Consider the following 11967-nt stretch of genomic DNA (forward strand, 5'->3'; position numbering starts at 1 on the left):
GAAAAATAGACACACATACATACATATAAAAACCTTGCGAGACTGCAAGGCGCGAATGCACGCATGCGTATGTGTGTGAGTGTAACGGAATTAGTGAAGCGGGAAGACTTCAATTGATGATGAGTTTCAATGATATTTGCTGGCGGAGCAAGTGAAACAGCTGCATGCTAGTGTGAGTGCATGTGTGTGCAATAAGTGAAAAATGCTCTCTTTGTCTAGCTTACTGAGCAAATTGCTAGTTGGACAATTGGACGGAGCGAGAAAGTTGATTACTTGCGGGATTTGCACTCTATGGCAAAATGCAGTGTCACGCGAGAAAGTCTATGCGCCTATACAAACAAACAACTGTGCTCATGTGTGTGTGTGTGTGTGTGTATGTTCCAGTTATGCAGATATGATAAACGAGTTATTAATGCTGTTGGGACCAAATAAGGGCTATGATTTCGCGTTGGCGCCGTTACGATATTATTATTATTATTGCTGGCATGGGAGGGGGTACATTGTCATGCCCCTTCCCCTACACCCCCTTGCCATGAAAGCCTTTGCCCGCGAGTGCGAGACAAATTGCATGAAAATGAAAACGTGCAGTGGCAATAAAATGCTTTGCAGCCAAACTGTGCGGAATAACGGCAACAGGGCAAAACAATGACAGTCGCTAAGACAAAAGCAAAAGCAAAAACAAAACTAAAAGCAACAACAATAGCTATATGAGAAAAAGGAAGTCTCCAGTGAGCCAACATGGCGAACTTTAAATGTTCTTCTCGAGTTAAAACATGCATTGGTAAGTTTAAATTTTTAATTATTCATATGTGAAAATTTAATTTCAATATTTGTTTTATACGAATTTGAAGTAAATGATTTTTATATATATTTCATTATTTTGTTTTTATTTAAATTTTAGCTGGCAATATTATTATTATTATACTTTTTTTTAAATTTAGTTAGCAATTTTCAAAGGGTTTTCTTGCTTTCAACAGCAATATGGTCGCTTAATGAAGAGTATTAACAGCACACTGTGAGAAAAAGTCGGCTAAAACAATGTAATTAGCACAAATGTACAAATTTGTGGTCATTATTATAAACAAAGTTGTGAAAAATCGTACGTAAACGTTGAATGAAGTTGTTTTTGCCCATATGACAATTTTATGCAACAAAATTGGCCTTGTAACATAAAGTTGTATATGCTGTGTACTATAATACTTAGTATATATAGTATTTATACTTTTCTTATTACAATTTTCCGAAACTTCACATATATGTGAATTCTTTTTTTTGGTTTTAAGATTGAAAAATTATTGAATCAAGATTTGTAATCTTCTTTTAAAATCTAGAATAAAACAATCTTGAATCAAGATTTGAATCTTAAAAGCACAATTTAGCACAAAAATCTATTTTTAAGATTGTTTCAAATTAAAAATGTTATTTCAAGATTTTCAATCTACTTTTTAATCTAGAATAGAACATTCTTGAATCAAGATTTTAATTTTAAAATAAGATGTTATCTTAAATAAAGATTTTTTCAATCTAGATTTCTTTTGCGGTGTGGAAGTTTTGTAGACCACTCAATTAAAATGGGTTCAAAATGGGTTTATCAGATGACAAATATAATTTACATGTGTCTTTGGTGTCGTTTGATGCTTTGCAAATTAGATAAGTCAAAAATCGTGTTAAATATTATTTATAATCTTCAATTCGTTGCTGTTTATTTATAAACTTGTTCACTTTTGCATCTGTCATTTAAAATTGGGTTATGAAAAAAGTTGAATAATTCATTGCTTGAATATTCATGTAAGTTGCTCTGCATTCGCTCAGTGTGCTATAAGAGCGAAGTTTAAGGGGAATATTCAGTGTAAGCGCAAGATAAACACGACCCTAGGGAGCTTTGACTGCAACTTTCGCGCGCGTTGCCAGTGTCAACTGCATGGCATGTGTGTGCGTCTCATTTGGTGTGTGTGTGTGTGTGTGTGTGTGTTTGTGTGTGTGTATATTCCTGGGTGTGTGTGTAAATAAACAAACGCATATGGCAAACACAGACAGCCGCTGGTCATGTTTAAAAGCAATGGAGAACTGCAGAAGTCACTCTTGTGCCTTGCCTACAAATTCATACAGAAAGAAGGAGATAAAGTGAGCGAAGTGGAGAGAGAGGGAAGAAGAGATGAGAGACAGACAGACAGAGAGACAGACAGACACGTTGACTTTCCGCCATATTCACAGTAAAAAGTTGATCCTTTGCAAACGCATCCTTTGCCCCCGTTGGTTATCGTTTGGGGCAGCCACATTGTCCTGCAATGCCTGGCGTCATGTGTCCCGTCAGAAACTGTGTAATAACCAGCAAATAAAATGTGCGAAACACCAAACGAAACAAAAAGAATACGATGAAAGATGAAGGCGAAAAAATTATCAAGAGAAAAAAATAACAATATTTATGAAATATACACACAAATTGTTTATGAAGTAAAACCGCAAACATTTCGCTACGTTAAACCTCTTGCAAGCCCATTCGCATTCGCAATCGCATTCGCAATCCCAATCTCAAAGCCAATCCCTAGCCCATTTCCAGGTTGAATCCCTAGCCTAGGATAACAGGATACTGCCAGGAAGAGAACTGGCAACACAAGCGGCAACGACGGCGGTAAAAGCGCCAACTGCACAATTTTTATATTCGTATATGAAAGCACGAATTTTTCCCAGCGGAAAACCGAGAGTTTTTTTCATTCGTTTTTTTTTTTTTGGTTTTGTTGGTTAAATTGGCGATATTTTGCACCAACTGCATGAAATTGCCTCGCAACATTTTTATATACTAGATTTTGGTTTTTTTCTACCCTCTATAAATCGAAAAAATCGGCTTATGCCGAAGGAAATTTGATTAGCTTTGTAATCAGAAACCAATTAATGCGAGTTAATTAATTTAAATATCTCTAGTTTATCTCTTTTGTATATTTGAAAAAGTTCTTAATATGCTTATACTAGAGAAGGTATTTCGACAAGTATTCAATTTAATTTCTTTGGTAATATTTTCAACTAAAATTATTGATGTTTGTAATAAATAAGTGAATTTAACTCTAGGTACTAATGGTACTGAAATCATGACGTATACTTAATATTAGTAAAATTTAAATGTCATAACAAACAACATGTAATTTTTTACATCAATACCGTTATTTAATCATTCAAATAAATTTAGTTTTTAATGTTAGATATTCTCAATATCTTGAAAAGCGGTTAAGACAGGTATAAACTTAAGGTCTTATGGGAACGTTTTTAGCATTTCGTTTAATAATAATGTAGGCTTCTTAACACTAATATACTTGTTTGGAAATATATTATCCAAAGTCTATTTCTGATTGCAACTTTTTCGAAAAAGTGAATGGAGTATGATCGAGTATGCTCGACTTGGAGATACCCGCCCCAAAACCGCAAAAATACTAAAATATATCAAATATTTTAGGTATATTAATATAGAACTACATTCAAAATATACCACATAGTGTAAAATATACCAGTTTGTCCCTCAAAGCAACTAAGATCAGTAAAAAGTATCCGTTTTTCACTATAAAAATATATTTATTTAATAACTTAAACAATTATCTGATGAAACCAAATTTTTGGGAATCATAAAGAATTAAGTTAATATTGCATGTGACAAAAACAACGACTCTAGCTTTGAAGTTTGTGCTATGATTGATTTATTAAATGATTAGATTAGTGTCTGAGATCTAGGCATTCATACGGACGGACAGACAGACACACGGACATGCTTATATAGTCTCGGCTATTGACGCTGATCAAAAATATATATACTTTATAGGGTCGGAGATGCCTCGTTCTACCTGTTACATACATTTCCTGCCGGCACAAAGTTATAATACCCTTCTACCCTACGGGTAACGGGTATAAAAATATATTTATTTAATAACTCATACAATTATCTGATGAAACCAAATTTTTGGGAATCATAAAGAATTAAGTTAATATTGCATGTGGCAAAAACAACGACTCTGGCTTTGAAGTTTGTGCTATGATTGATTTATTAAATGATTAGATTAGTATCTGAGATCTAGGCATTCATACGGACGGACGGACGGACGGACGGACGGACGGACGGACGGACGGACGGACGGACGGACGGACGGACGGACGGACGGACGGACGGACAGACAGACAGACGGGCATGGTTATATAGTCTCGGCTATTGACGCTGATCAAAAATATATATATTTATGGGGTCGGCGATATCTCCTTCTGCCTGTTACGTACATTTCCTATACGCACAAAATTAAAATACCTTTCTACCATATCATCACTTTTATAATAGTTAAACCATACATATGTAAATTATGTTTAATATTTTCTGAAGACCCTTATATTTATCGCCTCGTCGCTGTGCTAAAAAAAATTCCCTGACCATTTTCGTATGAACAAGTTTTTGCCGTGCGTTAATTACGAGTCAAGCGTAACAAATTGGGTTTCTTTTTAATGTGGCGCGAATGAAAAACGAAATGATAATACAGTCTTCCTTTTTTATTGTGCTATACATTTTTTGTATAAAATTAAGCCTTTTTAAAGTATTTTATTGTGGGAGAGTGTTCAAAAAGAAAAAAAAAATGAAAACTGGCTAGTTTTTAAAGCCTGTTTTTGTTTTGTCGGTTGGTTGTTATCTCACTCCAACTCCCCAACTAACTGTGTAATTAGTCTTTGCCTAATTGATGAGTGTGCTGGTTGTAACCAACGAAAGAAACAAAAAAACAAGGTGGAAAGGAAGAGAAAGAGGAACAAGAGGAGGAATTGTGATTGACAAGCGGTTTGATTGTAAGCGACATTGAAACTAAAAAAATGAGGTTGACCCATGGCCAAAAGGATTGTTGGCAAATTGCGATGCTTTGTTGTTGCTGATGACGATGTCGATGTTGCTGCTGTTGCTGTTCGTGTTGATGTTGCTGTTGCTGTTGTTAATGTGGTTGTTGCTGTGTGTGTGAGTTTTTTTTTTCGGGGCAAATTGCCAAAGCCAGGCAGCAGCGAGTATCTTATGCTCGCCCAACTCCACTTGCCACAATCTATGGCCGCACATTATTCAGAGTGGTTACATTATTGTTGTTGTTGTTGCTGCTGTTGTTGCTGCTGGTGGCGTTGCTTCGCCTGGTAAAACAAGCGCGAAAACATAATGAGCATATAAATAGACAAACAATCACCGGCAAACAGGCAGTGAGGCAACAACGCGACAAAACCCGTCCAGACAACAGACAGCAGACAGCAGCCCGCAGCAACAGAAACAGCAACAGCAACACACACACAGCCGCACACACACACACACACTAACACACAGCATCACAGCCGGCATTTGCCCGAAGCGCCTTCCAGCTCCTTGGCACCACTTGCTTCCTCCAAACGTCGCTGCCGAAGCCGACTGTCGACCACCAACTCACCACAAGCAGCCGAGTCGAGTTGAATTCACAGTGCTGCCGATTCTCCGATTCCTTTCAGTTTGCAGGCAGCGCTGCTAACATGCACTTCGAGTCCTGCCAACTTGGCTCAACGAGTGTGCCGTAAGGCCTCTGAAAGAACTTTTGCGAAACTGAAATTTACGAAATTTTATATAGCAAATAATTTGACAAACATAAATTTTGGCTAGAAGTTTAAAGATTCATTTATTTCAAAATGTTCAACGTTTTTTAGAAGGATATTATAACTTTAAGCCTACAGGAAATGTGTGTAACAGGCAGAAGGAGGCATCTCTGACACTATAAAGTATAAATATTCTTGCCATGTTCTCAGAGACTATTAGAGATATAAGAGCTTTAAGAACCCACTTCCACCCCCACAAATCGACCAAAATCGAATAGCAAACTTAATTTTAAAGATAGAGCATTTGACAATTTTTAATGTAATTCTATATCGATATATCAAATATTGTCTTGGCATATTTTTAGTGTTTCTGCGGTATATTTGTAAAATATGGTCTAATCTAAAATGGGTAGAATGGGTAAAATGGGTATTAAAAGTATAAAATAAATGCTTTGCAATGCAGATAACGTGTATAAAATATGAATTTATAAAACGCTCTTAAAATTGTAAATAAAGTTTAGGATACAAATTGCTTTGCGTTTACGTATTGCACGTTATCTTTTCTTTCGATATTTAAATAGACTTTCATCTGATGTCCATTTATATTTACAATCATAATAATAATAAAAGTAATAGTGTCTTGTAATTCTTGCACAATTCACACATCAAGTGTCCCATTTATCAATTGTGAATATGCGAGGTCGGGGGTTAAAAACAGAAATGCGAATATTTGCTATATGCGCGTAGTTTGTTTAAATGATTCATAAAAAAATATTCGCCAAATAAATCTTTGATGTTTATTTGCAGAGCATTTAAGCAACAAATATAAATAAAAACATAGAGCGACAGTCACAAATCACAAAACAAAAACAACAAAAAAAAGTGCGATATGGGAGAAAAAAAGACTCAACTACAAATGGCAGACAATAGCAATTAAAATACACAAAGCCGCAGATAGTCGCCGATATACATATATATATACTATATTTATTGTAGAAATGCTCATATATATTTCGTGCATTTATATTTGTGATATACTCTCCCCAGAGCTGATATTAAAAAAAGCAAAACAAAAGTATTTGAACCAATGCGTTTCATATTGACAAATTTGTGAAGTGCTTTAAAAAAGTCAAAATAGTAAAGCTCATTTTCAGTTTGTTGCAATATAATCTAGCTAATTTGAGTAGTGCAGAGCTTAAAATTTATTTGCTAGAAAATTAAAATACGATTTTCATAATTTTAAAAAATTTTCTATTAGGAGAAGATTGAAAAAAAAGATATCATCCTTTATAGAAATAATATTGATATATATTCTGAAAGTTTTCTAACAAGAAAATATCGAAAAAAATTTGACAAATTCAAACAAATAAAATCACAAATCCTAATATTGTCTTTAGTATGTTTATATTCAATTTTTCATTTTAAATTTCCTTTAGCAACATTTAATAATAAATCGTGATTAAAATCTTGAACTCTTGTTGAACTTTGCCACACTTACTTTTATTGTATGTTTAAATTCTACTTTTCTAAATATATGCATTAAATTTCAATTTATTTAGCAACGTTCGATAGCAAATCTTAAAAAAAATTGTTATTCTATGATAGATATATAATATTTGATAAGTAGGTCATTTGGTAGTCGTTATTGCCTGCGATAAATATATAGCTTGCTTCCATTTTGTGGCCAGCCTCGGATTCTGGTTGTATTTTTTGTTTTTGTATTTTTTTTTTTTGCGTTGCCATTGCTTGCGTTTCAATTGGGTTTTGTCGATTTGTTTTCTCTTTTTTTTTTGCAAGCAGACGTCGCGTTCATTGCAGCTGTAAATCGAATTTAGACACGCTTAGATAACTTTTAGATTTATTTATTTAACAATTTATACGGCAAGTCGGGCAATTTATTACATATTTTCCTTCTTCTGTTTTTATTTTTTTTTACATTATTTTGATTTCGCTTTTTCGACAATATTTATTTAAAGTCCTCACGTATTGTGCGATACCAACGACGAATTTGTCGTTTTCCATTTGATTATTGATTCGTATGTTGGATGCGTTTAAAAAAAGGCTTTAAAAATTTCATTCACTGAACTGTGTTAAAAGTGCTTTCCACAGATTTACGTGTTCATTTCAATTGCTGCGCCGCACAACGTTGATTTCTATGCTACATTTTCATTTGACGGCAATGCAAATGGTTTTCGCTTTTCTCTTTTCTGTTTTTGTATTTATTTAATGAAGGTTTGGCATGTTAAGCTTGGCTTAAAAAACGAACTTTAAATGCAATTGAGATTAGCATTTAAATAAAATTGTGGAAATAAAGTTTCTATGTTATATACGCTTCCTTTTTTTTCGAACGAGGTGCGAACTACCATTAAATTGGCGATTAAAATCTTTTCGCAGTAGTTTAATTGTTGAGTAATTGAGGGAACACAAATTTAGAGCCTTAAATAAAAGATTTAAATTTCACTTTTGATTTGTGAACTAAAAATGTAGAATTAACAATTGACACAAGTAAGAAAGCTAGAGTTTAGTGTGCAAAACAATGTGGTATTAATTCTAAAATATACCAAAAAATACTAAAAATATATATACTATATTCAAAATATACCAGAATTAGTAAAAAATATACCAAAGACTATATTGGGTATTTTATATGGGACAATATTCCAAATATACCACAAACTGTAAAATATACCAGAATTCGTTAAAATATACCAAAGGTTATATTTGATATATCACTGCATTTAAAATATACCATACAGTGTAAAATATACCAAAGGCTATATTTGGTATATTAATATATGACTACATTCAAAATATACCATATTGTAAGGAAAGCAACTCAAGCTTCTTTGTGCTCATATAAGAGTATTTCATAACTAACTTCTGGTACTTTTGGTATTTTATATGGGACTATATTCCAAATATACCACAAAGTGTAAAATATACCAGAATTCGTTAAAATATACCAAAGATTATATTTGATATAGTACTACATTTAAAATATACCATACAGTGTAAAATAAATCAAAGGCTACATTTGGTATATTAATATAGAACTACATTCAAAATATACCATACTGTGTAAAATATACCAAAGGCTATATTTGGTATATTAATACAGGACTACATTCAAAATATACCATACTGTGTAAAATATACCATATTGTAAGCAAAGCAACTCAAGCTTTTTTATGCTCATATAAAAGTATTTCATAACTAACTTCTATGATTTTTATCTGATGGCAAGTTCATTTTCAGTTTGTATCTTTCTTCTAGCGTATATAAAATTGTTATTCATATTTTCTTTGATTTCGTAGTCTGTCTAATCGCAGCTATTAAAACAGTCACTTTAGATAACACTTTGGAATTAGTTGCGTCATCTGTTAATTAAATGGCTTGTATTTTTAGCTGGTTAAGGTCGTTGGTGGCTTTGCTTGTGGGCAGCACTTGACCACTCTTTGCTTGACCTTTCCCTTTCCCCTTTCCAGTGCTGCAGTTGCAGGACTCTTTTCGTGGCAGCTTGTCTTCGTGGGCCATTGTTCAAACTGTGTGCGCTGTGTCTTACATTTTCATTAACTTGAAATAACAACGAAAAGTTTCGTTTTGTTGCAAAAGCAGCAAAAGCAGCAGCAGCTCGACATCCGCTCTATACATAAACATTAGCTGGCTAGAATACATATTTTTTGATATGCCATGTCCAGCTGTGTTGCTGCTGCTGCTGCCTGGCGTCCTCTTTCTTGTTGGCTACCAGGGTTGCCACCTAACGGGTGAATGGACGGGGAAGGGGAGATTGCCACCTGCTTCGAAGCGTAACGTGCAATTTTTATTGTTATGGCAGAACTTGGTACATGTCATGCTGCCTAGACACCGTGTTGTTAACTTTTGCTTGCTTTTTGTGGCCGACACGCCCCCCCTCCCCTCTCCTCCCCCTCTGCCTCACATCCCTACACACCCACACACACACAAACACGCATACATAGTCGCAATGCCCAATTGTCCGGCTAAAGTTTAATTTTTTTTGTTTGTGCACAATTCTTTTTTGGTGTTGCTTTTTTTGTTTTATACCCGCTATCCAATGGATTGAAGGGTATTAAAACTTTGTGCCTACAGGACAGTCTGGTATATTTTGTACTCAATGGTATATTTATGCAGTATATCTTGGTATATTTTGTACTCGATGGTATATTTATGCAGTATATCTTGGTATATTTTGTACTCAATGGTGTATTTGCAAATAAAGAGTGTGTTGATGCCAAATGGATTATTAGCGATGTATAGATTGTGGTATATTTTAATATATTCCCAGTATATTTTGGTATGTTATGTACTCAATGGTATATTTTCAAATTAATAGTATATCGATGTATAGATTGTGGTATATTGTATGGTATATAATGTACGCAATGGTTTTTTTTATAAATTAATACTATATTGTTGCTTCTGGTATATTGTTGTATTTTTTCAGTATTATTAACTATTAATTTGGTATGTTTTTAAAAATTATATCGTAATATTTTCCTTTTATTGAAAATGGGTTTCGCATAGTCCTGAATTTTGATACTGACAATAATGACAATAGTATTTATGATTTATAAAAATTTGATAACGATGGAAAAAAAAACTCCTAAATTTAGGAGTTTAGTTGTTTTCGCTGACAATCTGGTATAATTTTTATTTCAAATTTAGTATTAACATATTTGGTATATTTTAGTAATTTTTCAGTATGATAATTTGGTATATTTAAAGAATAACACTGCATGCTTTACTTTTTTAAAAAATTTTGTAGCGGATATCTTACAGTCGAGCACACTCGACTGTAGCTGTCTTATTTGTTTTTTTTTTGGTTGATTGTTCGAGCAATGTCGCACCCACTGTGTTCAACTCCACTGCCACGCCCCTTACCTGTGCCGTCTGGCCCTTTCTTCGCTTTGCTATATGAGCGTCAAAATGTTTGGCTGCCAAGTTTTTGTTGCCTTCAATTTTGTGCTTGCACTTTTTGTTGTTGTTGGTTTGTTGCTCTGCATTTTGTTAGCCATCTCGTGACTATTGCAAAAGTATTTTGGTCAAATTAAAAAACATTTTACAATTGCATGCGTGTGTGTGCGTTTCAGTGTGTATGTGTGTGTGTGTGTGTGTGTGTTGTGGCAACTTTCGCTCTGTTGTTGCCGTTGACTTGGCAAAAAGTTTTCATGTCTTTGGGTCTACCCAAAATGGCCAAAACGTTTGCACTTTGTGTTGCCAAAAAGCAAAAAAAAAAAAAAAAAAATAGCAGAAAAAAACGATCACAAAATAAAAAAAAATTGCAAGCGGCAAGTTGCAAGTTGCAAGTCGCTGAAGCTGCAGCTGCAGTTGCAACTTGAAAGGCTCTCAGTTCATTGCCAGTTATTGTTGTCGCCATTCTTGTTTCTGCTTTCTACAAATTTCTGCTCTCTTTTCTTTTTCAATACCCTGCAAAAAAGGATATTTGATTTTTTTTTAAGAAACGACAGATAATTTAAGCTAAGATTTTATTACAGATCAGCAGGTTTGATTATTTATTTTGTTTTTTTTTTTTTTTATATTTTATTTTGTTATTTTTTTGGGAAGTTGATTTTTAATAAATTTATTTAGTTATTTATCAATGTGCTTATTTAATTATGTATTCATGTAATAATATATTTCTCCCATTTATATATTTCTTTATTGTCAATTTTATATCTTTATAGTTTTTTTTTATTTTATTATTATGATTTCTTTTTAACAATTCGTTAAGTTATTTATTAATTTGTTTATTATGTATCTATATATTTATTTATATATTTGTTTTCATTTACTTATTTCTTGATTATATAATCTTATATCTTCATAATTTTTTTATTTAATAATGTATTTTATAATTGTGATTTATTTTTATACACTTATTGAGTTATTAATTAATTCGATTATCTATTATAATAATTTAATTTTTAACGGAAAGGAAGATAATTTTAGTATTAATATTTGTAGAAGTCATTTCATCCTTCTGCTGTATAATTTACTTATCTTTTTCGAAATTTTCTAGAGTATTTTTAGTTCGTTGTTGTCAAATTAGTTTGCTTGTAGTGCATTTCTTTCGTTTTTCCTTTGCCACTTTTCGATAGTCTCAAAGCTGTCGTTGTTCTCGTTGTTGTTGGCATCTTAAGTGTGACTCTGGCGGCTTCCTCCTCAAGACTCCCGCAACAAACTCGCTTTTTGTCTCCTCAAGGTGCTTGCGATAGTTTCTTTTTTTTTCTTTGTTTTTGGTAATTAGTTAGCTACTAACTGTTCTGCACGCTCAGAGAGAGAGAGAGAGAGAGAGAGAAAGAAAGAGAGAGTTGTGCTGTTGCCAACTTAATATGCGGCTGCCTTGTGACATTATCGCCATAATATTACCCAACAAAACTTGCCAAA

Source organism: Drosophila nasuta, chromosome X (genome assembly GCF_023558535.2).
Source record: "Drosophila nasuta strain 15112-1781.00 chromosome X, ASM2355853v1, whole genome shotgun sequence".
Classification (NCBI taxonomy): domain Eukaryota; kingdom Metazoa; phylum Arthropoda; class Insecta; order Diptera; family Drosophilidae; genus Drosophila; species Drosophila nasuta.